The sequence below is a fragment of the Diorhabda carinulata genome, chromosome 1 (genome assembly GCF_026250575.1).
Source record: "Diorhabda carinulata isolate Delta chromosome 1, icDioCari1.1, whole genome shotgun sequence".
NCBI lineage: Eukaryota > Metazoa > Arthropoda > Insecta > Coleoptera > Chrysomelidae > Diorhabda > Diorhabda carinulata.
The window spans coordinates 26,579,181-26,585,496 of record NC_079460.1 but is presented as its reverse complement, the minus strand read 5'-3'; positions in this window follow the sequence as shown (position 1 = coordinate 26,585,496).

Sequence of the window (6,316 nt, the reverse complement as noted above, 5' to 3'; positions counted from 1 at the left end):
ACGAATATCTTGTTTAAAAATAAAAATCGACTGGTTTCGGGATTTTTCTTTAAAGTCACCGGCTTACGAAATAACGAATTTATTCCTTTCATTTGCACCATACTCTATATATATATATATATATATATATATATATATATATATATATATATATATATATATATATATATATATATATATATATATATATATATATATATATATATACTATATATATACTATGCGCCTAATGTTCTGAAAATCTCATATAAGCGAGTGGAAGGAATACAAGAGAAGCATCATAATTGAAATCTGTACAGTTTATACATCTAAGAAGTATATTTTCACTGGTTTCACTTTGTTTAAACTCTGTTGTATAAATTGTATATTGTATGATAAAAATCAAAGCATAATTTTATCTTAAAATTCAATTTTGATGGGAAGAATAGTCTTAAAACAATAAATATTGATAAAATATAATTCTATTGTTGATTTTGATAGGTAACGTCTAGTTTTCGTATTTAATTTTATGATAAACAATAAAATTAATTTGGTTCATTTTCATATCTCTATAGATAGGTAGGACAGCAATATTACGATAATTTAGTTTGTGGTGTCGAATTAGTTCCGTTAATTAGTAATTCCTCAGGAAATGTTGGAAGGTAGGGCATCACTAGTGAATTTATACAAACTTGCCAATTACGTAATCATAAATCAACTGAAATTAATTTCAAATACATAATGTGGTAAATCATATAATTGTTGGTTTCGTAGTACTTCATGAATTTTGCAATACATATTTAAATGAGTACAGTGAATTTTATATTAAATTTCTTTATATTTTTACCATTTAAATAGGTTTAAAATTTCTAGCATTTTAATTAACGTCCGTACATATTGCATCAAACGGCTCTAATGAATTGAAAATTTATCTACTTTTTCGTCTAACAAAATGAAATCTCAATTAGTTTTGCAAAATAAGTATGTGCTTAATTATTAATCTAGTGATAACAGATACATAATATACAATATTTGTAAAATTACTATTATTTATAGTGTTGACTTGAAATAAATATAATGTTATTTATTTTAAATATACTAAAAACATTTACAGAAAATTGAACTTTATCAGAATAACTCAATTTAGTCAAAGTAGTTCAGTTAACAATAGAAGTTGTTCTGTTTCTTATCTAACAATTTATTAATTTCAATTTGGCTGGAGGTTTTATTATTTCTACTAATTCATTTATAATTTCTAAATAATCTCGGTTTATGTGAGAGCAGATGACATAGCGTTAATGGTTTTTTTCCGGCAGAGATAGTGGAATCTGTTGTTCAAAATCCCTTCATAAATGAACTCTCCGATGTGATTTTTGTGCAATTTCTGTCAAGATTGTGACAAAAGGTTTCAAATTTGAACTGAAATATCACCATGGTTTTGTATCACTTTGCCAATTTCTTCCTGCAAAGTTTCTATAGCGACTATTAAATTTTAATACTCCGTAAATTATACCTTCGATACCTCTCTGAGGAACCACAGACCATGTTTTCGGATTATCAAAAGCGAAAGTATTAAATATAATTCACCATCCAGAAACTAAGAAATAAGAGTTGAAGATGTATCAAACTAATTGAGATTTCAAAAATCTATTCGAATGGTAATACCTCTTTCAATTTGTATAGAATAATGACAAAAAAGATTAATCTTGTTATAATTAATTATATAGAATAATTGAATTAACTATTCATTCGAATTTTGTTTATTTCTTCTGTTACCGTATACTAAATGATGTGTATAATGTATTTAATTGAACACACGGTGCGTCATATTTGAGTAGTCTGCCATATCAGATTACAGAACTAATTATATTCTGTGATATTTAAATATATTTTACAAAACAGCTTTTGTAGTATCATCATTCATTATACTTTTGTTGAAAAATATTTTGTTTAAATGAACATTTAGGTCAATATATGTTTGCCGTAAAAACAAGAACAAATCCCGAGAAATAGATAATATAAATTTATATAAATAGGGCAATTGATAAATATAAAGGTCGAAATTCTACTTATCAGCCCACCACTGTCGTGACAAATGATCATTATGATCGGTACTGGCATATCTATCGCATTAAAAGAATATTTAGCTTTTCAAATTTGTTAATGACTTGGATATTTCATGCTGAGTCTTGGGATTAACTTCGAATTTCTGGAACTGTTGGTGATATTCATACTGAACCCTTTTTCACTACCACTATACCAACAATTACACTATCAGCCTTTGAAGACATAACGTGGTTATCGAAACGCGCAGTGTAAGTGTTGGTGTAGTGGTAGTGTAAACAGTGTGTTCAGTCTGAATTTTAGGATGATGTGCCCAATATGAAGACTATGTACTACAATACAAGATGGTTCAGAATAATGTACTCATATATTAAGTTTTCAAAATGAATAATAATCTGGTATATACAACCATTCGAATGGGTGAATTGGGAATCTTATTTTTCAAATATCATCCAAACAATTTCGATCAGGGAGTTCATGTTGGTAATTATCTTAACACATTAGGATAATTATTTTGCAGAGTGTACTATGAAAAACTTTTTGACAATTTCAATTATTCGAAGAAATTATTAGTCTCCTTGAACTTTCATATGCAAAAAGGTGTTATAATTCGATAGATATGACCATTTTAGGTTTGTGAAATTTAAAAGTATACATACTTGTACCTATTTTAATTTAATAGTTACATTACAACAATAATAACAAAAAACTCCGCTGTCAAAATCATTTGGCAGATATTTGAGAAGGTAAAGTTTTCAATCAACTTGTTACACGATTTTTTCTTATTTGAGTTTTAGAAAGTATCTCCAAAATAAGTGGCGTGCAAAAATAGACGTAGCACCTCATCTCAGAAATTAATGTACATAATTCTGAGACATTTTTTATATATTTATTATGTTGGCCCAGTTATATATCAAACTTCAACAGAATTTAACTTATTTCATATATTTTTGTTATAAAAGATGCATATGAAATTTAGAATATTTCTTGGGTTTTGTATAATATATATATATATATATATATATATATATATATATATATATATATATATATATATATATATATATATATATTCATATTGGGAGCAAAATTAAACACAAAAGTGTATTCTTTTTATTCTTTCTAACATATTTTTCCTATCTTTCGAATACTTATGTATTCATACTCGGGACTGAAATTATGGTCAAGTACAATAAAAAAATATGTATGAAAGTATAACAATATTAAAAATTACCTACATTATAATTGAGGATTGTGGTGTATTTAAATTTATTCTCGTTTAATATAGTAGAGTATTATAGATTATACTAAGGTTTTTTTTTATATAACTAACTGTAATTTATGCACATCTTTTCGATTTCGAGAAAACAAATTCCTTAAAAGAAATTCAATGCCATTAATAATCAACTAACCTTACCTAACCTATAAAATTCAACTTCACTTATAACGGCCCAACCTATTTTAACCTAAAAAAATTCACAAAAATTTGGATAGGAACCAGAATCAATAGACTCTATAGGTATTTGTTACGTGTCACTTTGAATAAAGATTTTTGCAACTTTTGATTTTAAGTTTTGCTAAATGGAAAAAAATCAACATACCACAATCCTCAAATAATTAATGTAATTTTCAATATTGTATACTTTTATACATATTTTTATATTTGTCAGTTTTATTTGAATAGTGATTTTTGAAATTATGAATTTAATAATTTGTTAAAGGAGAATAAATTTCAAAACGCAACAATCCTCAACTAATTAATGTAAGTAATTGTAAATTTTAATACTGTTATACTTTAATATTTTTATACTGTACTTGAATATAGCCCCCGATGATGAATATATAAGTATTGGAAAGCTCGGAAAAATATGGAAAGAATACACTATTTTAATTTCTCCACACTACGTTTATACGTCAGTATATATATATATATATATATATATATATATATATATATATATATATATATATATATATATATATATAATAGTTAAATTTGATATTTTCTAGTGAAAAAACAACCTTGTAAGTATTTAGGTGATGCACAAAATAAGTATAGTTCATTGTTTTTTAATATATATTTTAAATTGATATTTTCAATATTTTCAGAGATGACTTATTTAGTGCAATAGCTAATATTATTTTTAGGTAATTATTTCCACTTATTAATTTCTAAAATGTCTGTTAATATTGATTAAATTAGTATAATACATCTAGTTACCATTTTGATAAATGTATTCAAATAAAATGTATACATTAAAGTATACACGTGCCATGTACAGTATGGATTTAAAATACTGACTATTTGAAATACCTCAACTTTTATACTGTGCTCAAGATGTTTTCTCTTTTATAAAACACTCTGTATATGTACTTTTTATAGTTTTTAATTACAATAAATTATTACTGTATAATATTTTAAATTGATTCTAATACCTTTTTAAACCCTTTTGCAGGTAACAGTTATTGAACCTAAATTTTAACTACTTTATTACTTTAGAAATATATTCTTTTACCGTTTAGCCTCATTGGATGGGGCTGCCAACTAAATTAACAATAACGAGATGCTGCGACAAAACGTCAGCACGGTCTTATACACAGGTTTCAATCTGGGGGAGAGGGGTTAGTTCATTTCAGGGGTGCTTAATTACTATGGCTGCCAGGACGGTGATATGATCGAAGGGTTTATGATAACATGCGCAATGCACTATAACAGTGCCAAATTCTATTAACATAATATATAATATAATATTAATAGTGATTATTATGTCTATAAGGATTGTTACGGATGCAACTGGTGTCTTGGAATTTCAGTTAAATAAAAGCAAATAATAGTTGTAAAAAGGGATATATGTAGAGGATATGTTCAAGAGTTGAAATTCACCAATGAGGAACGTTTTTTAGAGCTAATGGAATTAGTAGTAGTGTTTTCCTAGGGCTCCACGAAACAGAGAAAATCATTTTGTTATATGGAATGGGATAGCTGAATTTCGACTAACTAAACGAACAGTCCAGTTTATTAGTGCAAAAATAGGGGAAATTATAAAGAACATGGGTAAATGTACTAAAAACATTCCACCCTTTAGAAAATTTCAATCTCTTGTATCTTTGCAGGATGTATGCAATTACTAATGAGGAAAAGCTATTAATAACTTCAACTCACCTATTCTAAGGTTGGATTCTTCAGGTCAAAATTTTCATCTCTATTCTATCCACGTCCATCTCTAGATAACAGCGCCGCGCCATAACTACTTCAACTCAATTCCCGGACAACAAGTGAACCACGTCGTTATATAGAAATTGGGCTTGGTTTTAAGACCTGTATGTCAAAATTTTCATCTCTAGGTTCCCTATACAGGTCTGTCCAATTTATATATAGTAGCGTGGTTCTCTTGTTGTCCGGAAACCAAGTGTTTGAAATAGCCATGGTTTGGCACTGCTATCTACAGGGAAAACATGAAAATCTTCGTATAAAGAATATAAATAACACCATCGCGTGCGTTATACAGTGTTTCTGAATTCCAATTAAGTTATTTCGTGTTTTTCATATTCATATAATTCATTTGAAGTTGGATATTTAATATTTCAATCGGAGTATGAAGAAGTTTCAGGTATACAATTAGTAATAAGCTCGTATAAAAATTAAAATTAAACGTTGAAAAAGAGGAACTTTGAGCGAATCGGACTGTAAATACGAACAGATAGACATACGAAGAGAAAAGGTATATAATCATCTAAAATCCCTATCTTTATGATTAGTTTTTAAAACGAAGTAATTAGAAAACAATTGTATTGAAAACTTGAGCACACCCCTTTCTTCTGAATTTGCAATAGTAAGGAAAAGAGGTAAGTTTTACTCAAATACTTTAATTGAATTTTCTACATACAGACATTAATGTAGCTATATTAGGAGGAACTGTTACATTCTCATTACTTGGCCCAATAATTATATTTACAAAATTAGATTTTATTAAGAGCAAAATGAATAAATTTGTTAAAAAAATTAATAAATTTGGTAAAAAGATAAGGAAAAACTTCAGGAAAAGTGAATATCTTATAGACTATATCAAAATATTCCTTTAGTAAATATTTTGACAATAACGTATTGTTGTATCAATCTTGGTGAAGTGGAAAATGCTATAAATATAATAACGAAATTGTGAATTTTTCCTTTATTAATAACAATTCCTAACAAATACACCACAGAAATGCTTACAATAAGCTTTGAAAATATTGTGTCTATTAAATAAATGTTGGTATATCTGGTACTACT